The following is a 20,266-nucleotide window of genomic DNA, read 5'->3' as shown; positions in this document are numbered from 1 at the left end:
CAGCCCCCATGGCGGCTCAAGGACAAAGCCTGGGACTTGTGCTGGACTGCCCCCAAAGTGATAATTGTAACCACCAACCAGTAAATTCAAAGGTTACATTAAAAGAGAACAGAGATAAAAATAAACCAATCTGAGTTGCACCCGTGCAAACCCCCCTAGCCCCTGAAGGGCTTGTGGTTTTTGCCTTTAAATAGCCAGCCACACAAAGAAAGAGGAGCTCCTCCCTGCCTCACTGTATTGGGTGTAGGAATGAGTCTCCTGTCTAGACTTGTATCTGCAGAATAAACCTTGCTGTTTGTTGCATTCTGGACATCCAAGGTCTTCGGTGGTCTCTTTGGGGGGTCACAATCTGGGCATAATAGTTACCAACCAGAAGCAAGAATCCCGACAGTTACCAGCTGCTTCTTCACTGGCAGGAAACCTGTAGTTTTCTAGGAATCTCTCCAGGAAAAAACACAGCCTCACTTCCTTGTGCACCCCCAGTGGCCCCTGGTTTTATCAGATTATAATTCCCTCCAGGGTGACCTGGAGCCACTCTATAATCTCACTTATCAGGATAGAGGGGGGGAAAGACAATCAAGTTTCCTAGCAACCCTTTGAGTTGTGGTTTGAGAGCCACCAAACTGATGCTGAGACGCTTGAGACTCTCCAGTGAGGCCAGCCCCACACTCGGGGGCATCACCTCATTTCTGCTCTGAGAGGTTCCCTCTTTTTCCTTAACCTTTATGCTTAAGAATAATGGCAAAAATATCTCTTAGTGAATCGTGTCTTTGGCAGAGAAGCCCCACTCCTCTGCCACCCTGTCTTCATTCATTCCTTCCATCTTCAAAAAGAAAAACAATTATTATTAGTGTGTGCATGTTGTGTGTCCGCGTGTGGGCTTGCCTGTGTGCGTGCAGAGGTCAGAGCACAACTTTGTGCTGTCCATTCTCTCCCTCCTCTTTTATGTGGAGTTGGGGGTGGAACTTAGATTGCGGGAGCAAGCTTGTCACAACGCCTTTACCCACTCAGCTTCTCACTTGCCCCCTCTTTCTATTTTTAAGAAGACCCCCAACTCAGATCCCAAGTCCTGCGTTTGCCTGAGTGGAGGCCCCTGAAAGACGAAGAGAATATAGGTTGGAGAGACGACTCACTGATTAAGAGTATACACTGCTCTTGCCAAGTACACATATTTGGTTCCCAGTGCCCATGATGGATGGCTCACAAACCCCTGCAACTCCAGCTCCAGGTCATCCGATGAGCTAATGCCCTCTTTTGGCCTCTGCAGGCACTGCACACACACACACACACACACACACACACACACACACAATCAGTCAATCAGAAATCTTGACAGGAAAGATTAAGGGCACTCCTCCGGCCACTGTGAGTGACTTGGGGGTGTGTCTCTGTTCCCTTCCTGCTGATGACAGAAAGACCCTTTAAAGTGTTTTTTAAACTCCTAAGTTTGATGAGATGCAGGTAGGCAAGCAAATTACTTTAGGGCGGCAAAAAAAAAGGAGGTAGTGATACTAGGGAAACATGGTGCTTCGGTCCCCAGGGAGGACCAGCACCTGGCTTTGCCTGGCAGGTAAGTGGGTTCAGAAACACCAGGTCCCCTGTATACACTCGGAGCACAGCTGCCTTGAACCAGGTGGGTGAGTTTCTGTCCCCACACCACAGGACACGGCACCTGGCACATTCTTATCTGCAGAGCAGGCAGGGAACCAGAGATCCAGAGACTGAGGGCTCCGCCCCAGAACTCTCTCTTTTCCTAGTCAGCTGCCAATTGCAAGTTCCCACACGGCCAGTTCAGCATCAGTTCAACTGTCCATCCCTCACGCACTTCCCTTGTCAATCACAAGTACCTGAGCCTACCCATCCTCTCCAACTGTCAATCACAAGTCCTTGAGTCCACAGCACCCACTTCGGCTGTCAATCACAGGTACCCGAGACTGCTGCTTTGCAGCCAGCCACCAGAACCAGTGTCTTCCCTGTGCTGTGCTCTGGCTGGACCCACTGGGACTCAGGGATCCCACATTCCTGTGGTGTCTGTCTGTCTGCACTGACAGCTGCAGAGCTCCTGGGCATCACTGCACACTGCACACATGAAGTAGGTCAGGGGTTGTCCCTATGGCCAGTTCTCGGCTGGGAAGGTGGGGGAAGGTGAGGGTTTCTAAGCCTTGGAGGGAAAAGAAATTCTAGTTTCTGTGTATGCTTTGGGGAGAAAGCTATGGACCAGGAACTAGAGATAAAACCAACACATGGCGTCACAGGAGACCTTGGAAGGCCAGCGTGTGATGTGGGAAGGCAGGAAGGAGGTCTCACTGATCCCTGTGGGCTGCTGGTTACTAGCAGAGAGAATGCCCCTAGGCTTCGGTGGTGCTAGCCCATCTGCCTAGGGATCTTATCGGAATTTTCCCAGGGGTCTGCCCTGAGAGGAATCCTCCCAGAGTCCTGGGGAAGACCTACATCCGGCATGGGGTTATCTGAGGGAAAGGAATCTATGCACACCAGTTTCTTATGTCCGTTTACTTTATTTCTCTATAACAAACTTCTATCTACACAGCGTCAGTTCCATTCTGACTCTCAGTTCCTCTCTGTCCCTTCTGTTTCTGTCCTCTCAAGCCCTAGTAAGCTCTTATGCTCTCGATCTCATCTTCATCCTCTGTTCCTTCGTCCTCCATCTTTCCTTCCTCTTCTCCTCTCCTGAGCTGATTCAAACCCACCTACAGTCTGCAGAACTTTTCCTTGCCCTTACTGAAGGGTTCACAACACGCCCCCCCCCCCACGGTCGCATTTACCAGGTGGACACTTCCGCCTAGCCAATTCTGGTCAGGCCGGACACCTCCGTCAAGCAAGTTCCGGCCAAGGCATCTCGCGTGACCAGAATCCGTGACGTTACATGGCTACGTAAGCGCGCAACGTGACCATGTGATCTACGCACACGCGTGGAGTAGTGACGTGACCTGGCCACGCCCCCCAGCCGGTTTTAAAAGTGGAGCGCCATGTTTCCCAGTCCCTCTTCATGCACGTGTCTCTCCCACAGGCCTGCGCACTCTCTATCCCTGTATTTCTAATAAACTCTTATAAGTGGATTCTGTCATGTTTCGTGACGTTTCCTTGCAGGGTAAGAACACAACGCAGCTAAATAACTAACACTTACTCCTCGGCCCGAGCCAGTCTGCCTTGTCATCCACAGAAACTCTGCCTTGTTCTCTTCTCCCCAGCCACTCTGCTCCAACCAGGAGTTCTGCTCCAGTCTTTACTGCACCTGGTTATGCAAAAAGCCCTTGAGTCAACAGCTCTGGAAAGCCACTAGGCCTGAAGGAAAGCAATGGTCTGAGCTTCATTTGCACAAGAAACAAAGCTATGCATCTTCAGTCCACCTGTCTCCTAGGTCTGTAGGGGTGTTACCTCGTAGATCAGCAGTAGGTCTGAGAAGTTTATGCTTTTGTTGTATGGCCTATTAGTATATTATTGCACAAGAATTTCATAGCAAGAAACAGCTGAATATTAAAAGCTGAATAACATCAAATATTCCTTGATAAATGGCTTCCCCCTGGAAAAATTCCTTGATCTTTCTAGGTATAGCTTTATCATATACCGCTGAGTCTCTATAATATATTCTTGCAGCTCACAGCAGGATCTGGGCAGGTTATGCACCCCCTAGGGCTCTGTTTACCCGAATTTAGAGGACAGTAAAAAGCCCCTTCCTCACTAAAGCTAAGGATACAGGAACTGGCCTCCCCATATTTTTTTTTTCAGATTTAAAGTTTCTTTTTTTATTATTATTTTATATTTTACAATACTATTCAGTTCTACATAACAGCCACAGATTCTTGACTCACAGCCTCATTGCCTCAGTCTCCCAAAATGCTGGGGTTACAGGTGTGACCCACCTTGCTTGGTGAAGGAGCTTACACTCTTGAATTAAGTTCTCAAGTATTATTTATATCGTTAAAGAAATGTAAATATTCAAACAGTTGGCAGAATGCAGCTCAGTGGATGAGAGCTTGATTACCATGTCAAAAGCCTGGGATCCCATCCTCGGCACCATAAAAAAAAGTAAGGAATTACTCCGAGCCAATAAGGAATGCGTGGGTTTGGGTTGGGACGTTTCTGAACCTTGGCACCATTGACATTTTAAGGTGGATAAGGGATGGCAGGATGGCTCAGTGGGTAAAGGTGCTTGCCACCAAGCCTGAAGACCTGAGTTTGATCCCTGGAACTAAGTCAAGCCTGCTTCTCCCGGTCAGTCCTTGCTCTCCTGCCTCAGCCACGCCACCTTTAGCATCTCTGTTTGATATTTCTTCCCAGGTGGTTGAGATAGCTCTGCAAGTATAGGACCTTGCAGCCAAGCCCGAGAACCTGAGTTAGATCCTCAGAACTGGCATGGTGGAGGGAGAGAACTGACTCCCAAAAGTTGTCCTCTGACCTCCACACGAGTCCTGGGACTATAATTAAACAAGGCATGGTAAAAATCCTTCCTGTTCCAGGATAGAAACTGCCTCCTCATCCATGGATGTCTGAGCCCTGCGTCCACGCTCCAATTCCCTTCCCCACAGAACTCACGTGGATTTGTCCTGGGGTCCTCTCAGCTGATGGATACATGGTCATAGACAGATGTCCAGATTCGGTCTTGAGAAAGGGGTGTGCAGGTTGGCTCTGGTTTACCTGACTCAGGAGCACTCAGGACTGCTGGCTTCTGGATGTTGGGTCCCCGCTGAGGAGAAGAACAGCCGGGGATGTCTCGATGACTTCCTGTTGTCTCCTGGAGCGTTTGGGTGGGCCCTTTGCTGATCTGGGAAAGTGCACCTCCACCAGGGTCTGGGATCTCCTTCAGGTTGCTTTTGAATAGGATTAAAAAAATGATTTTTACTGTCTTGTGTGTGTGTGTGTGTGTGTGTGTGTGTGTGTGTGCACGTGCAGTGCCTTTGGAGGCCAGAAGAGGGTGTTGGATTCCCTGGAGCTTGGGTTACAAGAAGTTGTGAGATGCCCTGATGTGGGTGCTGGGAACTGAACTCAGGTCCCCTCCAAAGAGCCGTTAATACTCTTAACCTCGGCGCCATCTCTCCAGCCCCTGTGATGTCATCTCTGTGCGTCAAAGGTTGCCTCAGAAAATGAGTGCTTCTACCCACCAAACCCACCCTCTGTAGTTAGGTTGGCGGGCTGTAGGACCTGGGACGGCTCTTTCCTTTTACAGCTTTCTTGTGGTTGTGTGTGTTTGAAGTGCGTGTGTGGGTCAGAGCACACCTTCCTGGAGATACTTCTATCCTTCCACCTTTACATGGGCTCTGGGCATCCAACCCAGCTTGTTGGATTTGCCGGGTAAGCACGTTGACTCACTCAACACCCCTCCACCACGTTCCCGGGGATTATTTCCTTCTTCCATATGGAATGCTGGGTTCCTTAGGGTGAAGAGTCCCTGCCACAGGCCCAGGCCCAGGGTCTTGCACACAGGCAGGTACTCTGCCAGTGAGCTACACCCCCAGCCCTCTTTGGACTTTTCTCGTGTCTCTCTGTCTCTCTGTCTCTCTGTCTCTCCGTCTCTCCCCCCCCCTCACATAAATGAGTGCAAAGCGTGTGTGCCACAGCCCACAGGTGTAGGCCAGAGGACAGCTTGCTGGAACCAGCTCTCTCTTTCCACCACAGGCGTTCCAGGGTCAACCTCAGCCACAGGCTTGTGCAGCACGCACCTTGATCCCTGAGCCATCTTGCCACCCGCTCCCTTTCTTCCTACATTTTGAAACAGGATCTCACTAACGTTCCCAGGCTAGCTGGAACTCTTTCTGTCCTTCAGGCAGACATTAAACTAGCAATCCCCCTGCCTGAGCTTCTGATCAGCTGGAATGACAGCCCTGCTGTCACAGGGCCCGGCTGTCACCGGTTTCTTGGACTGATGTGAAAGGAAAGATCTTTAACATCTTCTCCTTTGCTGTGTGTTTCAGGTCTGACACTGAGAACGAGAGATGAAGAGAGGTGCTGGGCTCGGCTGGCTCTGTGCCCATCAAACCCTCTCTTCCTGACGGCACCAGGCTCAGGAGGCTCTACATTCATGGAAATGTTTCCTATTTTTCTTTTTTGAGACAGTCTCTTGCCATCCAGGCTGGCTTTGAACTCACCACTATGTAGCTAAGTCTGACTTTGGACCTGATCCCCCTGCCTCCATCTTCCAAGCACTGGGAACAAGTATGCATCTGTCTGGTTTATATGATGCTGGGGATGGACCCAGGGATTGTGCATGCTAGGCAAGCACTCTACCAACTGAGCCACAAGCACTCTACCAACTGAGCTACAAGTACTCTACCAACTGAGCCACAAGTACTCTACCAACTGAGCTACAAGTACTCTACCCACTCAGCTACATGTACTCTACTTATTGAGGTACAAGTAAAACACTCTAAAATTATAGCTTTAGTTCCACAAAATTGTTTTAGTTTCTGTAAAATTCAGATGGAGAAAAAAGACTCTGCCCATCCTGGAGTTTGTGTCTTTAAATTAAAACCAACCATAAAATGCGATTTAAAATACTGCTCTGGTGGGACTGGAGAGGTGGCTCAGCAGTTAAGAACATGTGTTACCATTGTAGAGGACCCGAGTTTGGTTCCCAGCACCCACAGTGGGCAGCACACAGACAACTCCAGAGTATCCCATGCCTCTGGCCTCTTAGGACACCTGAGCTCATGTTCAACCCTCCCCACCACACACACACAATGAAAGGTAAAATAAAAATTACTGCGAGCCTGAAGTGGTCGACAGAGGCGGCAAAGGTTGCCTAGGCTTTCCCCGGGGTGTTCTGGGTCTGACTCCACAGCAGTTGTCCAGGGTTCTTCCAGGCTCCGCAGCTCCAGTGGACGCTCAGGGGTGGACTTCTAAAATGGCATCTGGAGTGTCCAGTCACAGTAGTGCCACCAAATGGGACTGAACAAGGGCTATCAAGATGGCTGGGGGGGGGGGCTTGCTGCCAAGCCCAATGACCTGAGTTCAATCCCTGGTACCCAAAGGAGAGAACCAACTCTTGCAACTTGTCCTTGACCTCCATGTAGGCACCATGGCATGTGCTTGCACACACACACACACACACACACACACACACACACACACACACACGCACGCACGCGCACACACACACACACATATGCACACGCACACGCACACAGCTAACACAGAAACAAATCAAATGAGACTCACTGAGTGCTTACACGCTCTGGTGGGAGCTGGGAATGAAGTAAATACATTTTCTTACCCTTGAAAATGTCTGTGTATCCTTGAACCTGACAATCATGAAATGAAATAAAGACATCAGCAAGTCCTCTCTATTCTTAATGAGATACCTAGGAGTCACCAAGCCCCTGTCCAGCCCCTTCTATGCCCAGGTCTACACACACCTGCCCACACTTTGTTCTAGAACGTCTTCCTGACAGAACCTCCTCGGAGACCAGTCCTCTGCTAATATCACTTGCTTTGTTCTGAGATGTCATTAAAAGCGCTCTCTGAAGAAAGGGCCCCTGGGGATGCCATTGCATCAGGACCCTTCTATTAATCTCTCAGGTTTTTGTTTAGATGGAAAATTAATAGCTCTGGGAGGTAGAGCTCCTGAGACCAGAATTCCTCCCAGAAGATTTTGGAAAACATTTTCAACTTTCAGCTCTGGGAAACAGGTCAATGATCGACTCAAAGCCAGTTGTAGGCGACAACTTAAAACTCTTCACTTGTTTTCTTGTGGGAACAGGTCCTAGGAGACCTGGTTTTTCCCTTTTTCTTCATTTTAGTGAGGACACACATGCACAAAAAATTTAACTTCTAGGGGCTGGGGCTGATGCTCAGTGGTAGAACACTTGCCTAGAGTGTGCCATGCTCTGGGCTGCACTTCTGAGTCACATATGTTCCATCTGTCTATCTATCTATCTATCTATCTATCTATCATTCTATATCTATCTATCATCATTCTATGCATCTATTTCCTATCAGTCTATCATCTCTCTATCATCTATTGATCTATATTACCTATCATCTATTATAGTATCAACTATCAATTATCTGTCTCTACCTGTCTATCATCTCTCAATAATCTATTATCTATCTCTCAATCATCTATCTATCCATCTACCTATGTATCTATCATCTGTCACCTACCTATCATCCATCTATCTGTCATCTATCTATATATCTATATATCTATTTATGTGTCTACGTATGTATGTATGTATGTATGTATGTATGTATGTACGTATGTATGTATGTATCTATCTATCCATCTTTCCATTTACTCAACTAGTTTGCATAGAATGAGGAGAGAGCAATGTTTTTGAAGGTGTAAATGGGTATTAGAAATTTGACAATTTGGGTGTTGGAGAGATGGCTTAGTGGTTAAGAGCTTTGACTGCTCTTCTGGAGGTCCTGAGTTCAATTCCCAGCAACCACATGGTGGCTTACAACCATTCATAATGAGATCTGGTGCCCTTTTCTGGCCTGCAAGGACACATGCAGGCAGAATAATGTATACATAATTAAAAATATTTTTAAAAAAAAGGATTTTGACAATTTGTGCTGGGCGGTGGTGGCACACACTTTTAGTCCCAGCACTCGGGAGGCAGAGCCAGGCAGATCTCTGTGAGTTTGAGGCCAGCCTGGGCTACAAAACTAGGGCTACACAGAGAGAAACTCTCTCGAAAAACCAAAAAAAAAAAAAAAAAGAAAGAAAGAAAGAAAAAAGAAAAGAAAAGAAAAAGAAAAAGAGAAAAGAAAAAGAAAAAAGAAAAGAAACTTGAAAGAAAAAAAGAAATTTGACAATTTGGCCAAGTGTTGTGGCGCATGCTTTAATCCCCAGCACTTGGAAGGCAGAGGTAGGTAAATGTCTGAGTCTGAGGCCAGCCTGGTCTACAGAGTGAGTTTGAGGACAGCCAGGGCTACACAGAGAAACTGTGGCTCAAAAAAAAAAATCAGCTTGGAATTGAAGTTCCGGACCAGGCAACTCAGGCCAGTAAGTTCTAGGTAACTTAGACCCTGTCTCAAAATAATAAGTACAAAAGGAGATAGAGATGCTGGGCGGTGGTGGTGCACGCCTTTAATCCCAGCACTCGGGAGGCAAAGCCAGGCGGATCTCTGTGAGTTCAAGGCCAGCCTGGTCTACAGAGTGAGTTCCAGGAAAGGCACAAAGCTACACAGAGAAACCCTGTCTTGAAAAACCAAAAGAAAAAAAAAAGGAGATAGAGAGTCAAAAGAGGCCTGGAGAGCAGGCTCCGGGGCAGAGTGCTTGCCTAGCACTTGGAGGTCCTGGATTTGATTCCAAGGACAGACAGAAACAGGAAATAAAAAGGAAAAAAAGGTAAAATATAAAACAGATTTGCAACAAGCAGTGACATCTAACATGTCAATATTGCAGTATTTGAAGAGATTAGTATAATTTACATATTCCTGAAGAACTGATGATGAAGATGAGACATTACAGTTGGTCCAGATCAGAATGGTGCAGGATCAGTGATGCACAGACAGTGAAGAGAAACAGGAAGGTGAAAAGTCGTACAAATGAGTGTGCAAATGCAGATCAAATGGAACAACTACTCTTTAATTTTCTTTGGCTGGTCTGGAACTTTCTGTGTAGACCAGGCTGGCCATGACTTTACAGAGATCTGTTTGCCTCTGCTTCTTGAGTGCTGGATTAAAGGAAGATGGCAGTGTGTCTAGCTAAGATTTTGTTTTTATGTATGTGTCTATATCTCTGTGAGTGTTTGGCGCCTGTGCGCAGGTTCTCTCAGAGGCCACAGAGGACATCAGATCTTCTGGGACTGGAGTCAGAGGTGGTTGTCGGTCACCTGATGTGGGTGCTGAGAATCAGACTCAGGTCCTCTATGAGAGCAGCAAGCACTCTCAGCTGCTGGACTATTACTCCAGCCTCTGAAAGGAAAATTCTGAATGTAGCCAACTTTCCCAAAGTGGAACAATAAAATGTACAAAGATATTTGTATGTGTAAATATATGTGTGTGTGTGTGTGTGTGTATTTAAAGCTTAGAAATTCTGTTTACATTTATTGATGTGTGTGTGTGTGTGTGTGTGTGTGTGTGTGTGTGTGTGTGCAGTACCCATGGAGTCCAGAAGAGGGTGCTGGATCTCTTGGAACTGGAGTTACAGATGATTGTGAGCTGCTATGGGTGGGTGGGCTCTGGGGACTAAACTGGGATGGTCTGCAAGAGCAGCCTGTGCTCTTAACCACTGAGCCGTCTCTCCAGCCCCTTGGTTTAGTGTTTGAAAAGATTTTTATCAGCATATATTAATTACATGTAATAATGTGTTTTATTATGGCACTCTTGTACACATATGTAATGTGTTTGATCATATTTGTGTCTTTTACTTTCTCTCCCTTCACATGAGTTTCAGGGATCAAACTCAGGTTGTCAAGCTTGGCGGCAGACAACCTCATCAGCTGAGCCACCTCCCTGACCTGCTGCCCTCTCTTCTTCCCTCCCATTTCCAGTGATCTCTGTCTTTCCTCTTTCCAGGTAGACCCCCCTTCCTTCTGTCATGTCCCTTTTTGACTTTTGAAAAACCAGTGAATCAGTTTAGAGTTGCTTACAGGAACACGGGCATGTGCCATACTACTGAAGAAAATGTCCCTCCCTTCCCCAGCAGCTGTGAACGGCCAAGCGTTCCTCAGGTGGAGAAATGAGACACATATTAAAACACCTTCAGAATGGAGGAAAAGATGGAAGACTTCATCATTCATCCCAACAGGCCTGCAACAGCTCTAGTACCAAGATGAAGATCATGAGAAATCCCAGACCCATCTCCATGACAGCCAGAAACAGAGACTCAGCCAGGTGGGGCCAGGCTGGAATTTGTGAGGCTGAGACAAGAGATTCAGGAGTTCAAGGCCATCTGGGCCCTGTCTCTAAAACAATAACTCCAGCAGAAATAAAAAAGAAAGAAGTGCAAAAATTATAGCAAAAAAAAAAACCCAATAAATTTCAAGAGGTGATACATCATGACTTCCTCCAGACATTATTTTTATCATTTGGAAACCAACTAATCTGGACTGGCAGGATGGCTCAACGGCCAAGATGCTTGCCACCAAGACTGATAACCTGAGTTTGATCCCTGGGATCCACATGGTGAGGAGATAATAGACTCTTGAGCGTTGCTCTCTGACTTCTCTTGTGCAGGCCCTGCATGATAAATAATAAGTAAGTACAATTAAAAAAAAAAGAAAAAGAAACAAACCGATGTGATTTATAATGTTAACAGAACAAAGGAGAAAAAAAAAGCATAATCCATCAAGTAAAAAACATACAAAAAGTCCTGTAGATTATCACCACTCTCAGCCTTGGCCAGAGAAGATGATTTCTTCCATGGTCAGCAGGTAATGAAGAGACTCATAACTGGTCAAAGTGCTGAGGTAACCTGCTGCTCAGGCCTGAATGGGACATCTGTACAACCTTGGGGGGTAGAAAGGATGTAAGAGTTTGAGGCTAGCCGGGCAGTGGTGGCGCACGCCTTTAATCCCAGCACTTGGGAGGCAGAGCCAGACAGATCTCTGTGAGTTCGAGGCCAGCCTGGGCTACCAAATGAGCTCCAGAAAAGGCACAAAGCTATGCAGAGAAACCCTGTCTCGAAAAACCAAAAAAAAAAAAAAAAAAAGAGTCTGCTGAGGTTGGGGAAGAGAGCTGTGAAATTGTCTTCTGAACATGACATGGTGTGGTACTCATGTCCTCACAGCTGCTGTGTTCACCTGGGAGGGGTCAAGCCAACATTCCCGCATGCCATACCCATGCATGCATGTACACACACAAAATAAATAAATAATGCAATAATAAAAAGTAACTGAAAAAGGCATTTATGCCAAAAAAAAAAAAAAAAAGGTAAAAGCCTATGTTTTTGAGAAAAATGAATGGAAGCACACACAAGTGGGGGCCCAGGTCATGGTTCCGGATTGGGTGGGGTATAACACTGTATGGATGCAAAGAAGCCACAGACTGCTGACAAAAACAAGACGACTTTAAAACATTAATTGTAAATGGCGTTTCCTGTCCCAACTGCCTGTTCCCAAATACCCGGCAGCTGCTTCCCAAATTACCACACAGAGACTTAATATAAATTATAAATGATTGGCCAATAGCTCAGGCTTATTACTAACTAGGTCTTACATTTTTAAGTTAACTCATATTCCCTATTTATGCTCTGTCATGTGATGGTACCTTTAGCATGGCATGTTCATCTCCTTCTCCCTCTGCATCTGAGTGGCGACCCCCAACTCTGTCCTTCTTCTTCCCATCACCCTTAGTTTGGTTTCCCCACCTATACTTCCCGCCTGATTACTGGCCAATAAGTGTTTTATTAAACCAAAACAAATCTTTACAGTGTACAAGAGGATTATCTCACAGAATTTTTCCCTTTTTGTCTAATTAAAAGGAAGGTTTTAACCTTAATATAGTAAATCTATATACAACAAAAAGTTATTAAGTATGAATTACAGTAACACTAGCTAATCCATCTGCATTTTTCAAAATTAGAGAAAATACTTAATTATCTGTTTTGGTGAGTCTAAGGTTTTGTATCTAATTTACTTTCTATTATAAGTAAGGAAAAACTATAATTATAACTATTTAGTCTTCAATTCCATCAAAGACCCCAGAAGGGTGAAATGTTACCTAATGATAGGGACATCAGGATGCCTGGACAGTCACCCAAAGTTCCTCTGTAATGTTGGGGCATCCAACTCTGTCCTACAGGCCTAGCATATCTGACAGACTTTCCTGTGAAGCAGAGAATTTTGAAGGACTGTCCTACCTTGTCTTGGCAAAGTTCGGCAGTCACCTTTCTTACATCCTGCTGGTCCAGTTTGGACAGTAACTGAGGCAAGGGCAGTTTCTTTGCCCACAGGGCTAGCTTTTGCCATAAAGAAAACAAACTCTATGTGGAGTTTCTTCGATGCCCATCATCCTCTCTGAAGTAATTGGTGTTGCCAGGAGCAGACATGTCTCACTGTTGAGAAAAGTCTAAAGTCTTAAAACATTTAAAATGCCATATTCTGTAGGTCTTTGAAGTGTTTGAAGATTGCCTATCTATCTGAAATATATCTCTGTATGCACTTGAAAACCTAACTAACATTGTAAGTTTCTTATTATAGATGACTATTAGTCTGTATTTTTAAATTATATATTACATTTTAAAATAAGTTGCATAAATGTAATACCCAGACAAGAGTAGAAACACACATACAGTATAACAAATTAACTTTAAATTTGTATCAATAAACCAAAATTCATACTAATGTAAAATATGTAAGATTGAGAATTGGTTTTTTTGGATTAAAGTAGATTCAATAATCTATCCTTTTATCCTATCATTTCTCCATTCCCCCCTCTTTCTTCAGAACAAGATCCCTGAATCTAATCTCCTTTGTTTAGCTTTTTTCCTGACCATTATCCATAACAACTTGTAACTAACACCCTTAAATGATGGCAAACATTTATAATTTATTTTTGGGAATGTGAGTGTAGTTCTCTTAGACTACTTCTTACTGACTGGGGATGCTGGTAATCTTTGGAGGGACCCTGAGAAAATTTAAGATATGGTCAAGTCCTGACTGGAGTAGTCTGTGGGGCTGGTCCATCTCAGTCAGCAGCCTTTAAGCTGTTCTGGATGCAGAACTCAGAGGAAATTGCAACAGAGACACTCTGAAATGCTGTATCATCAGGGTCATCCGTTCCCATTGGAGATTTTTCAGGGGTTCTTTCTCCATCTAACCTGATTTTTCTTAACCTGGAATGAATCCACAGCCCCTCATTTCCTGTGGAAATAAAAGTATACCTCTCCCCCAAAGTAAGATATCTTTTGTCTTAAATTTTGAAGTCAAAATAATTTTAAAATATATAGCTTGGTTTACTATAGTAGCTTTCATTATCCAAGGTCTCTTAGCAGCCAAAAATGTTAAAGACAACACAATAATATACATAATTTAGACTCTCTGTATTTTCCATTTTTATGTGGCTTATTATATTGTCTATTACTCTATTCCATTTTAAAAGACTTTCTCTACCCTTTTTCTTTTCTCTCCCAAGCCTGCATATATTTTTAAATACATTGTAATCCATTTAGAGGTGTTTTTTTTTTATCTGAATCTGTCCTTACTGTGCATCTGTAACATTTTCTATCTGCATGAGCCAAAAAAAAAAAAAAAAAAAAAAAAAAAAAAAAGATAGAAAAAACAAAACCCTGCTGTGTGACTTAGGTCATGGTGTGCTGGTGCTGACTCTTCCTCCTTGGAGCCTTGAGAGTCTAGTCCCATAGCAGAGGCACATTTACCACCAGCTCTGAAAGCCTTGCTTACTGCCCCAACTCTGGGAAGTTTCTAGTTCCATGCCGCCACCAAGTAATGGCTGCCCACAAACACCATATAAGTGTTTGATAGTAGGATCTCTTAAAAGATCACCAGTTCTTGCTGCTAGCACCTAGCCAGAAGAGCCATTTCTTAAAGGAGCCATGCCTCTGCTCACCTCCAACAAACAGAGCCCACTGGAGAAAAGGCAGTTACCAAGAAACCATGCTTGACTCCCTTCTTGTGTGTTTAGAATCCTTTTTTTTTTTAAAAAAAAAAGATTTATGTATTTATTATGTATACAGTGTTCTGTCTGCAGGCCAGAAGAGGGCACCAGATCTCATTATAGATGGCTGCAAACCACCATGTGGTTTCTGGGAATTGAACTCAGGACCTCTGGAAGAGCAGTCAGTGCTTTTAACCTCTGAGCCATCACTCTAGCCCTAGAATCCTTTTTTAAGCTTTGTCAGGTTTTATGTGGAAATTTCAGCCACATGTTGGAAATCCATATGTAAATGGACATTTCCTGTCCCAACCCCCTGTTCCCAAATATCTGGCAACTACTTCCCAAATTACCACACAGAGACTTAATATAAATTTTAAATGCTCAGCCAATAGCTCAGGCTTATTACTAACTAGCTCTTACATTTTAAGTTAACCCACATTCTTTATTTATGCTCTGTTATGTGGTGGTACCTTTATTAGCATGGCATGTTCATCTCCTGCTCCCTCTGCATCTGGGTTGTGACTCCTGACTCTGCCCATCTCCTTCCCATCACCCTTAGTTTGGTTTCCCCACCTATACTTCCTGCCTGGCTACTGGCCAATCAGTGTTTTATTAAACCAATTTAGTGACAAACCTTTACATTGTAGAAAAGGATTATCCCACAGCAATTAATCATATGTTTGTGTGTGTGTGTGTGTGTGTGTGTGTGTGTGTGTGTGTGTGTGTGTACACATGCCATATCATACATGTGGAGGTCAGAGGACACCTGTGGGAGTCGATTCTCTCCTCCACCATGTAGGTCTCAGGGATTGATGCCAGGTCATCAGGTTTGGCAGCAGATGCCTTTATCACTGGGGCACCTTGTCAACCCTAAACAATGACTTTATAATTTATGCAGAAAAAGGAACCAGGAGACCAATGAGGTGGCTCACTTGGACCCCTGGCATCTCTGCCAAGATGCTGGGGGCTTCCTGCATGGCAGGCCTCTGGGCTGCTGGATGTCAGACCTCACTGCAGGGTGGGAATTCGACAAGCATTTCTGGCCTTAACCTGGGGCAGACTGTCAGTACTGCAGCGTGGTTTTCTGCGTGGCCTTTCTCCTTCCCCCACCGTTGGAGGGGAAGTTGCCGCACATTGTTTATCTCAGCTCTGCAGGGGAAGTATGCAGAGGGCAGGTAGGTGTGTTTCAGGTGGTCTGCCTGCTGCCCTGACGCAGTCCTCTGTGTCACTTGGGTTCTGCTCTAGGGTCACCTCTTAGGGATGTCCTCCTGATCACTGTGTCCTGAACAGTCCCCCATCCTCCCAGGTCTCTGCTAACTCCTTCCTAAGCCTGCACTGGCTGACTTGGTCCTATTACCTGTTGTGTTCCCCATCAGACATGCACACCATGATGACAGGGACTTTGCATGTCTTATATGTCCTGAGTCTAAAGCGGCAAGCCAGGGATACTGTAGATGCTCAGGTGGCTCACCGAAGCGTATAACCTCACCTCTTCATTTTATTTTATTTTATTTATTTTTTATTTTTTATTTTTTTTTTTTTGTTTTTCGAGACAGGGTTTCTCTGTGTAGCTTTGTGCCTCTCCTGGGACTCACTTGGTAGTCCAGGCTGGCCTCGAACTCACAGAGATCCGCCTGGCTCTGCCTCCCGAGTGCTGGGATTAAAGGTGTGCGTCACCACCGCCCGGCTACCTCTTCATTTTAAAGAAGACAAGAGGCTCATGGAGGGCAAGCTACTTGCTTGAGTTTGCACAGCCAGCTTGAACTCAGTTCCAGTGAATTTGGAAGTTATCTCTTTCTGACCGCTAAGAAAGGGAGAGGTAGGGACCTAGCAGCTGGTAGCACACATGAGAGTCTAAAGGGACCCCAGGAGCCAGGCATGGTAGCACGCATGACTGTAATCCCAGCACTCAGGAGACTGAGGTAGGTGGATTGCCACATGCACCACTGTTCAAGGCTTGTGTGTGTGTGTGTGTGTGTGTGTGTGTGTGTGTGCGCTCGCGCGCGCGCGCGTGCACATGGGTATACATTTGATTGTGTGTGCCTATGCATAAGTGCATGCATGTGTGTGAAGGTCAGAAGACAACCTCAGGTGTCACTTCTCAGGAGCTTTCCACCTTGTGTTTTGAGTCAGGGTGTCTCCCTGGCCTGGAGTTCTTCAGATAGGCTATGCTGGCCTCAAGGATCCCCCTGTCTTTATGCCCCAATGCTGGGGTTACAGGCACATGCAACCACGCTTGATTTTGTTTTTTAATTCAGCATTTATTTATTTATTTATTTATTTATTTGTGGTGTGCATGTCTGGTGTGAACATGTAGAGGTCAGAAGACAACTTGTAGGAATTATTGATTCTCACCTTCCTAGGTCCCAGGCTTGAAGGCAGGTCATCAGGCTTGGGGGCAAGTGGCTTTACATACTCAACCATCTCACTGGCCACGCTCAGCTTTTTCCAGGGGTGCTGGGGACTCAAACTCAGGTAGCCCCTCATGCTTGTTGCATAAGCACTCTTACCCACTGAACCATCTCCCCCACCACATCCATTTGGTTTTGTTTTAATGTGGGTTTTACGGACTGAACTCAGCTCCTCACACTTGTAAGGCAAACACATAACCTGCAGAGCTGTGCCTGTCCCTGACCTGCAGAGCTGTGCTCCAGCCTGTCCCTGACCTGCAGAGCTGTGCCCCAGCCCTGTCCCTGACCTGCAGAGCTGTGCCCCAGCCTGTCCCTGACCTGCAGAGCTGTGCCTGTCCCTGACCTGCAGAGCTGTGCTCCAGCCTGTCCCTGACCTGCAGAGCTGTGCCCCAGCCCTGTCCCTCACCTGCAGAGCTGTGCCTGTCCCTGACCTGCAGAGCTGTGCCTGTCCCTGACCTGCAGAGCTGTGCCCCAGCCCTGTCCCTGACCTGCAGAGCTGTGCCCCAGCCTGTCCCTGACCTGCAGAGCTGTGCCCCAGCCTGTCCCTGACCTGCAGAGCTGTGCCCCAGCTCTGTCCCTGACCTGCAGAGCTGTGCCCCAGCCTGTCCCTGACCTGCAGAGCTGTGCCCCAGCCTGTCCCTTACCTGCAGACCTGTGCCTGTCCCTCACCAGCAGAGCTGTGCCCCAGCCCTGTCCCTGACCTGCAGGTCTGTGCTCCAGCCTGTCCCTGACCTGCAGATCTGTGCCCCAGCCTGTCCCTGGATTTGCCTGATGGAATTTTCAGGAAGCCTGTATATCAGCTCTGAATACAGGCTCATGGGTGAGGGGCAGGCCTCTTGGAACTGACTGTAATTATTGATGCTCTTGTCCACTGGGTGGAGGGAGAGGACGTATGCTCCAGAACAAGGCTCCCCTCCCCATGTCTCTCTCTGGGAATGTCCCATAAGCCTGGCTTGTACCATTTCCCTCCCTGGAAGAAAACTCCCAAGCTGAGGACTTAGCATAAGGACAGGCCCCACGTCCGCCTTCCTAATCCCCTCCTGCCACTGGGCCCTGGAACCTGATGGACATTGCCTAAAGGGGCCCTCCGTCACAGCCACACTGCTCAAGGCTTCAGCGTGGAGCCACACCTGGCTTCCCAACCTGGTCTTCCTGAAGTCTTCATGATCCTCCACACTGTGACCTCAGCACCTGTCAAAGACCCGAGGACCCACTTGGGCCGCTCAGTGCCCCTCCACACACCTGCCCTTGGAGACTTCCTTAGTCCCTGTTGCAAAGTCACCTCCTGGGCTGGAGCAATGGCTCTGTGGTTAAGAGCGTTGGCAGCTTCTGCAGAGGACCATTCCTTTGTGCGTGGGTGAAGGCACATACATTGTTCCCGTGGAGACCAGAGGACATACCCTCATGTGACTCCCAACTTTTGTTTGAGTCTTTGGAACTTCCATATATAGGTCAGGCTAGCTGGCCACTGTGCTCCTCAACATCTGTCCATCTTCACCTCCCACCTGGCCATGTAATGGCTGGGATTACAGATGTGTGCCGCTGTACATGGCTTTTTATGTGGGTCCTGGGGATCCAAACTAACTCCTCACAATTGCCAGGCAACTAGTTTGCTGACTGATCTATCTCCCCAGCCAGACTTCTTCATTTATTTGATTTTATTTCTTGTTGTTGTTGCCTTTAAAATATTTTATTCATTCATTCATTTTTGAGACAGAGTCTCACCATCTAGCCCTGGCTCACCTAGAACTCACTATGTAGATCAGGCTAGCTTTGAACTCACAAGATCTGCCTGCCTCTGCCTCCAGAGTGTTGGGATTAAAGTGGTGGGCCTTGGTGGTTTAAATAAGAATGGCCCCCATAGGCTCATGCGTTTGAAAGCTTAATCACCAGGGAGTGTCACCATCTGGGAAGATTATAATGGTTAGTGTGTCACTGGAGGTGGGCTTTGGGGTTTCAAAAGCCAGGCACAGCCTCTCTCTCTCTCTCTCTCTCTCTCTCTCTCTCTCTCTCTCTCTCTCTCTCCCTCTTTCTCTTTCTCTCTTTCTGTCTTTCTTTCTCTCTCTCTCTGTCTTTCTCTCTCTGTCTTTCTCTCTTTCTTTCTCTCTCTCTCTCTCTCTGCCTGCGCCTGCAGGATTTAAATCTCTCAGCTACTGCTCCAGCGCCATGCCTGCCACCATGCCCCCCTCCCTCCATGATGATCACGGAGACTAACCTCTGAAACTGTAAGCCAGCCCCCAGCCCCAGTTAAAATGCATTCTTTTATAAGAGTTGCCTTGGTCATGGTGTCTCTTCACAGCAACAGAACCGTGACTAAGACATGAGCTGCCATGCCAGGCAAGGTTTTATTTTAAATTGTGTGTTTGTGTCTCTGTGTAGGTTATGTGTGTGTACGTGTGGGTACCGGAGGAGGCCATAGGAAAGCTGAAATACAGTACAGGCTCTCGATGTAGCCCAAGTTGGCCTTGAACTACATTCCTTTCTTAGCCTCTCAAGGGCTTGGATGACAGGCACATGGCACTGTGACTCTGCTGAGGGCTACAGCCACCTGACCTCCGGCTGACTGGGCTGGAGGCGGTGCTGGGGACGTAGAGGGAGCTATCTCCCCCTTGCCTTTCTCAGCAGCTGCGCTGGAGCCCATCCTTCCAGACTCCCTCTGGACCATCCTTCAGGAGGGCCAGGAGAGAAGGAGGCAATCTGTGGACAGAGCATCCTGGGAAGGGAGGAGAAGCAGGGGGCCATCGAAGGGCCTCAGGATGCTCTGCTGTGTGGCCATGTGATCCCAGCACTATAAATGTCCCTGCATTGACAGTGCACTGTGCTCCATAGGGTAAAACAGCTCTGGAGAGGGAAAAGCTTTGGGCTTTAGGTTCTGACAAGCCTGAGATTTTATTTTTATTTATTTATTATTTCTGAGCTGTGCGACTTGGGTTAGATGCTTGCCCTCTCTGAGCCTCCCCTTGCTTTCCCGTTGATACTCAGGACTCTAGAGCAGACTGCTTAGAGTGTGGAGGGAAATAGGCCTTGTGAGGATGCTGGGCACCTGAAGAAAGCAGACAGTTTATGTTGACTAGTGTGTAGACTAGCCTGGGCACAGGAGGCAGGATGAGGAGCCTAGGCACGGTGGGAGGACTTTCCTCACACTCTTACACGGAGCAGAGTCCTAGTTCACGGCCCCACAGTGGTGGCCAGCCTGTTTCCTCACACCCTTTCTTTGGGGCTCTATCTCTGTTGATCTGCCCGCTGCTTCCTCTAGAGCCCCCACACGAGAGGTGTAAAGTCCTGAGGACCCAGTACTCGAGTATCTGTGTGACCCTGAGTGTGGGGTCCTG

The sequence above is a fragment of the Peromyscus leucopus genome, chromosome 17 (genome assembly GCF_004664715.2).
Source record: "Peromyscus leucopus breed LL Stock chromosome 17, UCI_PerLeu_2.1, whole genome shotgun sequence".
Lineage (NCBI taxonomy): Eukaryota > Metazoa > Chordata > Mammalia > Rodentia > Cricetidae > Peromyscus > Peromyscus leucopus.
Note: the sequence above shows the minus strand (reverse complement) of the source record.